This window comes from Pagrus pagrus (genome assembly GCF_965226575.1).
Source record: "Pagrus pagrus genome assembly, chromosome: 14".
NCBI lineage: Eukaryota > Metazoa > Chordata > Actinopteri > Spariformes > Sparidae > Pagrus > Pagrus pagrus.
In genome coordinates, this window is record NC_140198.1 from 25,867,611 (window position 1) to 25,882,366 (window position 14,756).

General features: G+C 39.0%; 1 protein-coding gene across 5 annotated transcripts in view; it reads left to right on the forward strand.

Moving 5' to 3' along the window:
- The window catches only part of LOC311269436 (uncharacterized protein), a 57,675-nt gene that overhangs the window by 23,219 nt on the left and 19,700 nt on the right, over positions 1 to 14,756 (forward strand). The window contains exon 7 of one of the 5 annotated variants that reach the window (XR_014624092.1): positions 741 to 809. The exons of the other annotated variants lie outside the window; for them this stretch is intronic. The gene's annotated coding sequence lies outside the window, so the exon portion shown is untranslated. The remainder of the gene's footprint in view (positions 1 to 740; positions 810 to 14,756) is intronic. 5 annotated transcript variants of the gene reach the window in all.

The window sequence follows — 14,756 nt, forward strand, 5'->3', positions numbered from 1 at the left end:
TGTGTGTGCTGTTTTGTCTCTCCATTAGCACCCATTCAAGAGACAATGAGTTAGAGAAGCAGACGATGGGCTTGTTAACACACAGGCATTAGTGAATCAGTGTGTGTCTTTGTGAGGGAGGGGACACTCCTCTAGTGTTATGACGGGAGTCTTTCACCGTCGATACACTCCACTCCAACACCACAAGTGTCCGGCCACTGAATAGGGAGGATTTGTTGCTCTACACCTAATTAAACCGTGCTTTGACTAGTGGTTATGGCGAGGGGCCCTTTGTTCCAATTCACCTTCTAAAGCACCTTCGAAAGCTTAATGTTTGACTTTGGTGACAGTGATGGTGCGCCGGCCTCGCTGTGACAAACACAGGGACTGCCTTCAGACACAATGATCACAGCCCCTAACACTGTTTGTGATCTACAGGGGTGTCCAACGGTGTATTTCATCTCATAAATTAACGCAAGTTTTCATGTAGTGAGTGTTTCGTTTTGTAAAGATGTCCCCTCACGTCCAGAGTCGTTATCAAAACTGACCTTTTTAATTATGTTTCATGCTGCAAAACAACATTTTGGTCATTAGTAATAATTGAAATGTGAAGATTTTTAACACAGAAGCCAAACGCAGGACAATCTTATGAGCCACACAATATAGTGAAGATGTTGTGGATGTGCTTAGCATTGTGGATTGTGAGCAGCGTAGACTCCAGGGGGTTGAGGAGATTATGATGCCCTCTGTTTTTTGTGCAGCAGCCTATGGGCTTGACCTGAGGGATGGAGACACATGCCTTTGTGGCCCCTGGGAAGGGACAACACATCGTGAGTAATGGTGTCTAAGTTAGTTCAACTCAGATTTTTTTTGTGTGTGTGTCAGTGAGGTTAGCAGCAGTGTTAACACTGATCTGTTGGTGTGGGGATAGGCGAGGTTGACTTCTGCCTTTCATTAAAAATTACATTTCAGCCTGTCATCTTATCCAGGGGCTCCTTGACCACAAGCGTTGTTCCTCAAGAATGCATCGAAATTTGATTTTATTATTTTGTTTAATTATTAATTTTGGTAATTAATTCTTTATTTAAAGGCGTAATGTCTCCCAGGATTTTCACGCCTTTAAATTGATGTAGTTCGTCACCCTGACAACCCTAAAAGAATTTCATTAGTTTGGATTTCAGGGGAGTTGTAGTGTCTCACAATGGTCTAAATGCTGTTTGAGAGGCTTTTAGCATTTTAAAGACACTGACACTAATAGACTTCTGGTAAAGATGACTACATGGTAATACTTTATAATAACCAGCATTAGTAAATGGTACATTTATAGTTAATTATGCTTGAATTAATAGTTATTTCACTGTTAAGAAAAATGAAAGGATTTATAAACCATTTTTTAAGCAATTGCTTATTGTAAAGTTGCAAGTGATGTTTATAATACTTTGTTAAAAAATATTGTGTAGTTCATTTATAAACATTATTTGGATGGCCATTATAAATTTGCAGCTGATGTTTATAAACCTTTAAAATTGCTTTATAAATACTTTATAAAGCATTTTATTGTTTGTTCAGTCAAATAACTATTAACTAAAGTTTAAATAATTGTAAATTTACCATTTATTAATGAAGGTTATTACTAAGTGTTAATGACTACATACACTGTATATGTGTGTATATATTTTTTTAAACATAGGGATATTTCCAGAAATGTAACTGCTGACTTTAATGTGACTCTAGTGAACCCTCATATTCAATTACTAACAGTAGTAATCAACATTGTATCTTCTCCTAAGCACTGCTAACATTAAAATGAATGGCAGCTGTATAGATATGTTACATGTGAGCTTAAGTCTGACTGTTTGCCGTCTGCCTGATCCGCATCCAGGAAACGGGGACAGGATCAGTTTGGAGGTGAGAGGGGGGAAAAATCCGAAATCAGAGATGGGAGCTGTAACTTCTCATCCCTTGCTTGTATTTGGTTAGCTTGGCTGCCTTGTAATGATGCGTGCGTGCTGCTGACACCGGGTCGTGTCTTTGCGGCAGTGCGAGCAGACGTGCTGGAGCTGCACTTGGCATTCGGCTGCCACTGTTTCCAGGCAGGATGATGGTGATGATGGGATGCTGGTTCACTTGTATGTCCCAGGGAACATCTGCCAAAGCTGTGTGTGTGTGTGTGTGTGTGTGTGTGTGTGTGTGTGTGTGTGTGTGTGTGTGTGTGTGTGTGTGTGTCTGTGTGTCTGTGTGTGTGTGTTTGTGTGTGTGTCTGTGTCTGTGTGTGTGTCTGCGTGCGCAACTGTGTGTGTGATATGCAGAGAAATTCAACGCAGCTCTTTGTTATTTTTTAATAGATTTGTGCTCTGCCTGTCTTTAAGTTACAATGGAATTGTGATTGATACAATATGAACAAAACCAGATCAGTGAGTCTTTACTTTCAGATCCCCTCTTAGTAATCAGGGATCATTTAAGATAATGAAAAAAACACACACCTCAAAAGTCATTAGAATTGTTTTTGTTATTGTAATTCTGTATTTATTTAAGCATGCTGATAATTTCAACAAATAACAAAATTGGAAGTTGTTTAAAACTGCTGTGGGTATAAAAATGATTTCATCTTAAACTGGAAATATATAAAACGCTTCCTTATTGTGTTTTATTCCCTGTTGTCCACAAATCAAACTATTTATATTTAATTTTATTCTGTATATTGTGTCTCTGTGGGCTCGTGCTGGGGTGTAACATGAGACAGGAAGGTTGAGCGTGTCTTTGTGGCAGATTTGGCCGGCCTGTCCCTGTCGGTGTGTTGTATGTTGGTTCAGTCGAGACATTCCCCCTCACCCCCCTCAACCCCATCACCCCCCATCTCCGCCATTGTTCCTGCTCAAATCAGCCAGCTCTATTTCCAACATGCCACATCTGTTGTTAGTATATCACAGGTCTGTTTTATTTCTTAACTAAAATGTTTTTTTTGTACTTCTTTATAGGCTACTCTGTATTAATTTTTAGATATTCCCTCTTAAGTTAAAGACATTAATATATATATATATATATATATGTATGTATATATATAAATATATATATATAGAGACAGATAGATAGATAGATAGATAGATAATCACATACTTTGTGTCTTCCTTTTTAAGATTATATTATATATATTATCATTTTTGTTCAAATTAGGAATATAGAATGTTAAAAACTGTAGTAGCAGTTTCATGAATTTGCCAGTGTTATTGCTAATTGCTAAAACAAAAGTACTAAGCAGTCATTAGTATTATTTTGGTAAACATTTGTCAGAATTATTTATGTTTATAAAGATTTGTTACTCAGATTGCATCCTCATAATTTGAATCACATAAAGCTCAAAGTAATTAAATTCTAATGTTGAATTGTAGCACAGGGGTTTTTGCTGCTTGTTCGCGACGTTGCTTTTCCTTCTGTTTAATTACGTAATTTATTTTCACATAAAGCCACATTTCCTTAAAGCAGTAGCAGACGTCCTGCTGCAGCCCTTTGGTTTGGAGCTGTTTGGATGTGGCTTGTGGTAGTAGCAATATTTTCGGAGGCAGGTCTGGTACTCACTGTGGGAGCAGCCTTGATTGTTGTGCGAGCACAATGCCTTTGCCTTCTTACTTCACTGGTTCCTTTGCTTTCCTTCCTCTGCCTTTGAATTTGCTCATTTTCTGCCCTGTTTTGTTCCCCCTTCTGCCCCCTTTGATTGGCCCCTGCGTAGCAACTTGTCACTTGGAGCATGGAAGCTGCTCCTTTGCTTCGCAGGCTTTGCTTTCTAAATTTGATTCTAAGTAGTGTGTTAAAATATTTACAATTTGTTTTCCACCTCATCTGATTGTATGCTGTATTTTTAACTCTTTATGCATCAAAGCTCAGTTGAAATATATTTATCACCTCAGGCTGTTAGAATGCATTTGATCTATTAATAAGTAAATTCTTAAAAGATGTTTTCATGAAGGTAAATTCTTTCATATTAATCTATGAGATTATGTACTAATGTGTAAAATAACCGATGCAAACAAACCAGGAATTAATTTAGCTATTTTCTTTCTACTCCAACTTTAATGTTACAGAGAAAGTAGACGATGACGGTGTGTCAATTAAACAACAAAATGAGTTTTGGTTTATGAATCAGATTGAACAAATAGTCCCCTTATCCGTGGCCTTGTCCCTGATTGAACAATATTGATATGTTGACATTGATCGTCTCACCTTTTACTAAAGCTGTCATCGAAGCTCTCGCCTGCCTTGTCACTCTCTATCGCCCTGTCAAATGCAACTATACTCACCCATAACCATTTACTGCAAAAGGTCAATATATAAACACACATTTCATGTCAATATAAAGAAATAGAATTTTATCAGCCCTGAAATAATGATTATATTTAAGTAATTGTTGTTGATTGCCATGACTTGACAAATGTGTATTATACTGTCTTAATTTAAAATGAGTGTGGGCTTGATAACAATAGCAGTAATTTATATATTCATGTTAATTTTCTCTACATAAAAATTATGAAATGTTGTAAAGGAAAATATAAAAATAATTAGCTCCTTCAGAATTTCAACCCACAGCTTTTAGAAATCCAGCTTCAGTTGAATTTTTAGCCTTTTTGTCTCCCTATGAGTAGTATTATTTAATACAAAGGTTCCGAGTGTAGCAAATACCTCTGTTAGTTGCTGATTACTTGATTCATTATAACTTTAACATTTATGTGTTTCATTTTCTGCACTAATACATTATTTTAGTTGTATTGCTCACAAATAGAAATTTGTTTAATAAATAAATCCATTTATAAAAATCTACACTCAAAATAAAAAGTGATCAGTGAAGAATGATAAAAATCCACCAGACCTCATTTCTGCATTAATCACATATCAAAATAACAGGCAACATCAAAATTAAACTGATATACGACAGAAAAAATGTTGAAAATAAAAATAACATTCTTACAATTAGTGAGAAAATAAATCACAGCTCTGGGCCCACAACACAGACCCGAGAAGAGAGAGGGAAAAAAATGCTTGCTAAGCTATCCGTTTCACACACGCAGGGACAGAAGGTTCGATATTCATTCGATCGATGAATGAAAAGGCACAATGGCAAAATCGGACGGGCTCCTTTTCAAATCCACGTCTCCAATGTCCCCCCCGCCACCCCTCCACAGTCTGCAGTCGCTGGGCGGCTGGTGTGGCAGGCAGAGAGAGAAAGAGAGAGAGAGGAGAGCAAGGGTTACATCAAGGCTGCTCCCTGGACCGTGCAAACAAGTCTAGACCAGTGACCTGTTCAATGGCTCCTTTTGAGGAGTGGGGCAAGTTCGGTCAGAGCGAGGAGAAAGGCAGGCATAGCCTCTTTTCACTGCCGAAGCAGCTCACAGCCTGCGATCGACAGGAGGTAAGGAGGGCCGGGAGGGCAGGCATCTGCTTCCATGGTTACGGGCCGGGTATGGGGACCCTACTATTGAGGAAGCTCCGTTCTCATGCTCCCACAGAGGCAATGTCACGCATTTTAAAAATGCGTCAGGCCGGGGCGAGGACCATATCCACCAGCGGCAGAGTCGCTCTTTGAGAGGGGAAATAAAATGATAGCACGTCAGTTTGAGGATTGAAAAAAAGAGTAGGGGGAACGCTTTGGGATGGGGGTGGCAGCATGTGCTTGAGAAAGAAAGAAATGCGTCACATGATCGTGGCAAATCCTAATTCAAAGTAAGATGTTTTTTCGGTGAGCCCCAATGATGTTCTCAAATTTGCTGGGTCTAAATTTTGAGCTGCTTTTGTGGTGAAATTGTATTGTTCTGTGGAAGTCAGAGGCTCAGATGATTTATACTCGGAGAGAGCAAAGGTCAAGGTTTATGTGGTGAACTCCTTTGTTGAAAGCCGGAGATATCGTCTTAATGAGGATTCTCTCTAAGCAGCAACTTGCATGTTTTGAGCATAAACAGAGAAGGAGGGAAAGGATATTATCTGCTTTTCTATTCTAAAGCATTTGTTTTTATTTAGCAGAAAACTGTAACCTGGTAAAAATGTCAGCATTTATAGGCAGGTTTAACAGATCATTTGTAGAAAACTGTGCATAATTGTTACAATAACAGATTGTGCTTTGGATTGCAAATCTGTCGAATGTGAGGAGTCACATCTGACTGTTTGTGTGTTGATTTGTTTGTGTTTGGGCACAAGCTGTGTGTTTGTGTGTGTGTGTGTGTGTGTGTGTGTGTCTCGAGTTGAATGGATGCTTTGGGCTTTTCTTCATGAAGGAGGGGTGTGTTGGAACGTTGAATTTGGTCATGCAGCTGACGCTTTACCCCCTAACACACTCCAAACAGAACGGACAGATGGCCGGCCCTCAGGAAGGGCTCGGAGCGTTGGATTTGCTCTCAGACCGTGGGAAAGTCTTTGGCCGACTTCACCTGCTCAGGGAGCCGATGTGACTGGATTAAACAGCAATGAAAGAAGTGAGAAAAGAAAACTAACATAGACAACGGTGCACAAGGCTTTGTGCAAGTGCGAGCATTTTCTCGTATCTTGTTTTAGAAAAAAAATAGGACTAATGCAGCACCATGAGAAAGATTTACTATTTGAATTTATATTTATATTTAAAGAACAGCAAACATGCATTGTAAAATATTTTTTTTAGTGTGTGCAGAGGGAGACAGGGTGGATGGGTTCATTCTATTTTTTGCATGTGTCTTTGTAATCCTAATTGGAAACAGTTGATCCTCAGTTTGTTGGGACATTAGACATGATGTTTGGCCATCTCTCTCTCTGCTTTTGATTATCTCTGTCTCAGAGACACGGCAACGTGCACGCTTTGATTTATTGTTATTAAAAAAGAATGGGGCCGTTTGTCAGGCTTTCATCTGATTGATGCTAAGCTGCATGCACACTTCAAATTCATTTCTAATAAGAAACCACGGGCCGTGCGCTTAATGAGTCATTAATTATCTGTTTGAATGTGCAACAAAGTTAGGTGAATTAGTGGCACTGTAGTGTTTTTGCTTATATTATTTAGCATGTGGTTGTTGGAATTTATAAAGATGCCACTTAAAGGTGTGCTGACAAGTGTGAAACTCCATTTTAAACCATACAAATTAGTGATCGAAAACAAAAATCACTGTCATAACTGGAATAATGATCAGTGTAGCATGAAGTCCAGCAGACAGGTAGCTCTTTATTCCAGAGGACTCCCCTGTGTGATGTGAGTGCAGATTTCAGTTAAAGAAACAGAAAAACAAACACGTTCACGTTCAAACTCCATCACCTGGACTGTTCATATATCAGCTCATATTCTGCAGAGGAGAAGAAACCAGAAAATATCCACATCTAAGAAGCTTTTTAAAGAAGTTTATATTTTTTTCCCCAAAATGTACTCATATTTATTAATCGATTATCAAAATAGTTAGCGAGTAATTTAATAGTCGCTGCAGCTCTTCTGATGATGGTGTGTCTTTTCTCCCCGTGTTATCCAGTTCATTTTCACTTACTCTCTGATCTTTTGCACACTTTAGAAATTAGATTGTTATTTTTTTGTCGTTCTTTTAAACCATTCTTTCCCTGGCAGTGACATAGTGGAAAATACAGAAAATAAATTTGTCAAGTATCTTTATGAACTGGGAAATAATTGCATAGTTGTCATGTTTATGACACCAGTCCAGGCGTCTTCAAATGTTGATTCATAACCACAAGAATCTCTGATTGCTGTTACTTTGAGTGCAGTGCTCTCAGTCAAATACTCCAGTGCAGTTTGGCTACAAAAAGGCATTATCTTTCATACAAGTAGAGTGCATAAGAGTTCAATTTGGGTACGAGTCAAGTGCTCTCCATCTGAGAAGGGTGTGTGTTGGGTGGAGGGGGCTATGGAGAACTAATCAAATGTGGTTATGTGCAGAGCAGTGTAGTCAGTGTTTGACAAGAAATGTGAACTTGACTCTGCAGTGCTCAAGAGACCCTTCAGGAATTTTGCGTGGAGCCGTTTAGCTGTAGGTTTATTGTGCTCTTCAGATTTAGGCTGAGCTGCCTTATTTCTGGGAATGATTTGTGCCATAAGGAACAGGTCACACAGTTGTACATTTGATATTCATTTGCACCACATTCCCTCCCAGAGCAGTGATGATGGGACAATTTCAACAAGAATTTAGATGAAATTGTTCTTTCTCCCTCTGTCAACTATTAAGGCGTTAGTCACACTTGCGAAAAACTTAATTCAAAGACATGTGATTTCCCAACTTCATCTTATTTTTCTTTCTAGCTGTGTGACTGAGCTCATCTCAGGCACTCACAAATGTCTCCATGCAAAAACGCTAACAAAACACACTTCTTTGTATGACTGCAGAGCTGTGATGTCGATGGAGCTGGTCTCTGACAGTGGACGAACACTAATTGGGTTACTGGAGCTCATTCCCCATTCGCTCATACACTGTATATATATATACACACTAAGAGACATTTTGTGCTCTGGCCTCGCTGACCTGTTCACATCATGGTTTATTTTTATAGTGGTAATTTGCCATTGGCCCGATGGTTTGGTTTCAGAGGCCCACATCATTAATCATGGAGGGCATTACTGCAGTATAATTACACTTTCTCTGAGTGAACCCGCAACATTTCCCGCGTGTGCGCTCTCTATCTCTGTCTATAACACAAACACACGCACAGTTGGGATGTAGTCACCGACAAAGTATGCTTAACACAACAGCACAGGAGAGAGCCGAAGTGCCTGGTCTATACTGCTGAATTACTGCATACCAGTGTGCATCCAAGAAGTAATAAAAGGTATAATATCCTCATATAAAATGCATACGTCAATATCCTTCTTAACCACATGTGTGAAGAATGACTGAGAGTCGTTTTAACAGCTATGTTGGTGTGGATTGAACACTGGGAAATCCTCTTAAAGAACGTCGTTTGAAGGTGTTTGCAAGAACTTAAGACAAGAGTTGACAATAATTGAAACTGCAAACATCCCAGGAAACAATGAATGTTTGTGTCGGGGGGTAATGGGTGTGGGGGGGTTGGAATCAGTGGCAACGCTGTGTAACCCCTTTAAGATCATTATTCCACACAAAATGCACCCCCGGGGTGTGTGACACATTTCTGAATGGGCTCTTCCACGGGATTTAACGGGTTAACAGTAGACAAAGGGAGCTGGGACCATGTAGCCCAGCAGGGGAGACCCCAGTGGAAACACCAGGCTGCCTTATAATCCCTGCTCTGTCCCATCCCGTTTGCTCTGCCTGCAATCACGGCTGACTGACATGTGCTCTGTGAGGCTACATGGCTTTGGGCTGAGAAGAGCCACATGTTTTCAACTGCATCTCTGTAGAACTCCCCAAGCCACCTCGCACACATCAACACACGCACACACACAAACATCCCTCCAGGCCATGTGAGGATAGTTCATGCTTTTGCACAAGCCAACTAACGAAATTATAATTAAAGACAAATGGTTTAATTCCGAATGGATGGACATGAACTTTGGACAGATGCCGGGTTTTATTGTTCTGACCAGCTGCATGTGATTTCATGCTATAAGCCCTGGTCTATCATACATATCTACAAGTATCGTACAGTTTATGGACCTGGGTGTATGCTGGAGATCATAGCGGTTCAACAGAATAAATCCAGTACTTAATACAGTGTTACACAGTTGTCAGTTCCACTGATGTTTGTGGCATGGCTTTTGTCTGTGTTATGCTTTTTTTTTTTATAAAAGGGACAATCAGCAAAGGATCAATTTTCACTTTCCTCATAAGACTCTGGCAGTTTAGGCCAGCCATTTAAATTCTATATTGCTGTGAAAATGCAGTAAGTTATTCATGAAATCTAATAGATTTCTTCCAATTTTTTCCATTGATTCAGGCAGATCTTTATGAAAACACAGTACATCAAATATAACTTGATAATATTTGTAGGATGGCTGTCTTAACATCAGCATGTACAGATGTTTTAAGGTTCAGTTATTCATCTTCTACTTTTTGAGCTTGGAAATAAAAATATTTCTGGGTAAAGTGGAATGTCAGACATTAACCAAAACTAATGTGTATAATATCCTCTTAACAACAATAGTCATTATGACTGTTCCAAGCTCCTTGTCTTTTAAAGCTTGATTAGCACTAACACTGCCAGTTCATGGTTTGATTTCCACTTTGACTTGTTGGAATAAACTAAATGTGGATGTAAAAAGGCAATGAAACAATTTAAGGCAGTATTTTTAATGGAGAAAAGTAGTTTCTTTGCATATGTGTGTAGTTAAGTTGAAGGAATACCTAAATGATTATACCAAGTACCCAACTATTAATAGTAATGTTAGCTCATTTTTGAATTATCCTGACATTTCAGATAAATGGATGATAATGTGTCGTTTAGGATTATTAACACATCTAACAGGCTTACCAGGTCTTCTACTTGGAACAGTTCAGTCCCATAAAAAGTTTTATGTGAAAGTTGTTGTTTGACCCCCTTAAAATCCGTATGGCGCTTTGTGGACGTCTTAAGAATTCAGTGCATGTTTCTGGACCTACTCAGACGATGCTTAAGAAGTCAATTACAAGCTAATGGCCATTTTCATTGGCAGGCAGTGCTGATTCACCTGCTGATTTACCTGCAAGTCACCTGCTTTATTAGCCACAATAAGAGCTGTGGACACTTTCCACTGTCTAGTACCCAACTGTGAGTGAAAGGCATCTTAGCTCAAATAGCCATTTAAAAATCATCAAATATTAATTCATCTCTTCTTGCTTATGAGTTTTAGCTTATTGACTGGTACCTCCTAATTGTGTCTGATTGTTTTGCAAGAGCCTAATTAAAGCCTTGAATCGGCAATCATTTTTCCATAGTCCTACACTAATTCACATAATTTCCAGTGTTCTTCTTCCCATTGTCAGGAGATTGCTTTGATAATGAGAGGTTGTGCAGAGGGATTATCTTTGGGAAAGCATTTGGTAAGGACACGCAGAGAAAAGGTATCATTATGATAACTGCTTTCTCTGCCTCCTAAATGAGAAGTCATCCTTAATGTGGTCGATTACGGCCCCGCTCCTCTGGAGATGTGGAAAATTATTTGTGACACATAATGTTCTGACTTTGTTTGAAATTTACACACCTGTCGCTAAGATGTCAGGAATAAGCAGAAAGTTTGGCAGCGTTATTGATGTGGGATTATAACTGGAACACAGTATTGAATGTGTGCTGATTTCCTGAAGTAACCTTTAGAGTAGGGCTGCATGAGATGGTCAAACATCATACTGAAATTATTTTGACAGACATTGTGATTGTGATATGATTCACAATTGATTGGAATCATCCTTTTTACATCACAATTTTCATTTTCACAAAAAAAAAATCATTTTTTAATTATGATGATGTGACATCTGTTGGGGTCTGTACCAAACAAAATATGGAGAACAAGATTTTTGGGCCAGGGCACTGCAGCGCTACAGTACTTTACTGTATAATAATGCTGTTTGTCACACAGTTTACCTTTATCAAACAATTGCAGCTTCTGCGATTTGGATATTGCACTTGACCATATTGCGATCCAATTATATGTCCTATTAATTGTGCAGCCCTACTTCAAATATGTGCCAGCCTCTCTTGAACCTTTTTCATTGAATACTTGAGGCTGTTTAGAGAGTATTTTGAGTGTATACTTATACTTTAAGTGATAATAAAATCAGATTGTTTTATAAGGAATAATGGTGTCACCTTTTGTGTCTGTGAGTGTTTTGAATGTGTTATGTTCACAAACCCCTTGTGTTTAAGCCCACCTGTGCTAATGTGCTGTTTATCCTCTCCTGGTTTATTATTGTATGATATATCTAAAATGAACTATTAGCAGGAATAAATAGCTCTGTTTCAGCAGTCAGATTAAATGTTGTTTTGCTTTTTTCCAGCCACGATAATGTCAAGAGCATTTGTCAGTTATCTCTACAAGCGTCTCTTCTAATGGCAGACCACATAAATAACAGCAGATGTTAAAATCAAAACCATGCACCTAGCTACTCACATGACTTCTAATGAGCAAAACATCATCAGAGAATTTATCAAAATATCACAGATCTGTGGTCTCTTTGATGTTTGTCAACATTGCAAATTACAATTTTAAAGCACCTTAAAAAGAGTATATTATTTACTTTCACTAACCTAACCATGTAGGCAGTTCCTGAAGGGACAATTTTATCATTCAAATTTAAAAAAGAAAAAAGAATGAATATACATTTCTGAAAATGCAGCACATAAACAGTTGTAACTGTATCACACAAACACGTTAGATGTTGACTGAGATCCACAGTTTTCTATAGCATCTTTAGCTCCTTAACATTTTTGCACAGCAACTGTGTAATTTTTAATTACATTTGATTTGAGGACAGTGTTAACCTTATCTCTGTATAGTGCTAATTCCATCACTGTGCAAATGCTAAACTAAGCCTTTCATTTCTCCATTGTTTTTTGTCGTATTGCCTGAGCTGCCTGATAGCAGACAACGGTAATTAAAACACAAGGCCGGGTCAGGAGGTGAGGTGAACACACAATAAAAAGCTCTCCCAGATTCCAGGACCAAGGTGCCGCACAGTCCAATCCATTTTAATTGTCGTTTGAATTAATTTGAAAATGCTCAGGTCAATTAAGAAGATGCATTCCTCTGGCTGTGTGTAATGTCATATTCATCGATCCGCAGAGGTTACTTCATGCACTCATGTGTAGGATACATTTATGTTTCTGAAAGTCCGCCGTTTGGAATTCATTAGGTATTGATCCCCTCGAGCGACGGTAAAAGCACGGTCTGATAGCAGCCTCGTCTGAAGCCAAGTTATCAATTCAGAAACAGATGCCCTTTTACTTTGTTATTGTTATGGATTACATTTAATACCCCAGCAACAAACGCTTGTGTCTCTATAACCGAGTGTTTCTAAATGAAGATGCAGTATTTGTACATATTTAGCTCAAAAGAAACCCTTTGTGCTCAGTGATTGAAAATGATGAGATTTTTCTGCGTTAAAAGCGTCGACAGAAGAATTTGTCGTTTCTGCTCGGTGCAGGTTTTGTCTCGGCGTGCCTTCTGGTTCAGAGTTTGTATGAGGTTTGGTTGTCTCTGCACAACCTCTTCCTCTCCCTTCTATTCTCCTAGTCTGATTCTTGCCCTCCATCCATCCCTCCCTGCATGCTGATTGGCTGCCGGTTAGTCAGCTGCAGCCAATAAGCCTTGGTAAAAGTCTCAGTGTTTAGTCTGGTGCTAGGCAGCAGGATCAACAGACAGGTGGGTCAGGCAAAGTCATCGCCCCGGCTGGCTGCACGGCAAAGCTCTGTTAGCTTTTAAAGCAACATTACCCCCTGGGTTAGCAGTGGCAAAACATTACTGCTGTCATCCTAAACAGTTTAGTCAATATTTGGGAGGATCAACAACTCTCTTCTGAAGCTAATGTTGAGCTTTAGCTAACTGCTGAGAAGCATCGCTCTTTTTCTATAAAGATGCTCAACAAATAGAAACCGGAGCTGCTCTCCTGACTGACATTTCATTTTAGCTTCTGTAGTATTTTATTGTTCTTTTCACATACAGGTTACTACTTTACATACTTCGATTTGCTTGATGCTCATCAGAGGGCACAAGTACATTTCCTGACTGTCTGTTTATGTCTACAAATCATATTTGTTCTAATACTGAAGTTCTATTTTTTCCATGTGAATCCTGTTTGCAAGTGACTAAACACTGAGAAAGAGGGGCCAGACAAGGGCACAGTAAGACTAGGCCCCTCTACAAGGGAAGCTCTCTCACTCATTGCCAGTCATAGTCTAAAGGTTTTTTTCTGCTATGCAAAATAACTTGGGAAACAGAGTTATCCAAAATATTCCTCGCAGAATGTCAAATTTCAGCATTTGGGCTTTTTTATTGTGTTATTCTATCCTTGGCAAGTCGAGTCACATACTCAAACGCTATGAAATGGCTGGATGGGTATGTCTCTCATTAAACTGAACTGCATAAACTTCTGTCTGGATTAACCTGTTGACTGTTTTTCTGTCACGGCTTGAGGCAACATTAAATTAATGGAGATAAGAGCTTTGAGCCAAAAATAACACCCTGTCTCTGGTGAGCCTGTGGAGAATAAAATAGCACAAATTATCTTCCATCAGAGTTTTGGCTGCCAGTATGCAGGGTTTTGGTAAGGATAACAAAATGTGTAATGTGTTAGACGGTTAAAAATGCCAATTGTCAAGTGAACAGCTCCTGATTAATACAGCCTTTTTATACATATTTATTTTTGTTTTAGAAAGGGGGCCGACAGAAAAATACTGTGTGCAGTGTTTTTTCTTTCATACGAAACATCTCAGCTTTTTTGTCGATAAAAAAAGAATTATATCTCAGATTTGTTGGTGTTGTCCATTAATGATATGTTTCTGTTACTGTGCAGAGGTACATTGTTGTTGTAGGATACAGTGTATTAACAGGGCAGTTTTTAAAAACAACTACAGCTTTATATGATATAGCTTTTTATCTGTGCACAGACAATGTGTTTTTTATCTTCACCTCTATCTCGCCCTCCCCCGCTGACTATAGATTTTTCACATCGTATGTATTACCAGGTTGAGTAGTCTGTCTGATTTTTCCACCCCTGTCTGGTGTGCAATGGTATATCCCCGAGGGAAGTCCTTTGCCGCCCCCATTCTCATTTGAACTCTGACCCTGGCCTCCTGCCTTTCAGGATATGAAATGACCCTCTCAGTGGGAGAATGTTTTGGAACTGTTTTAGCCGAGTCTGTTTAATGAAGGTTGGAGCAGA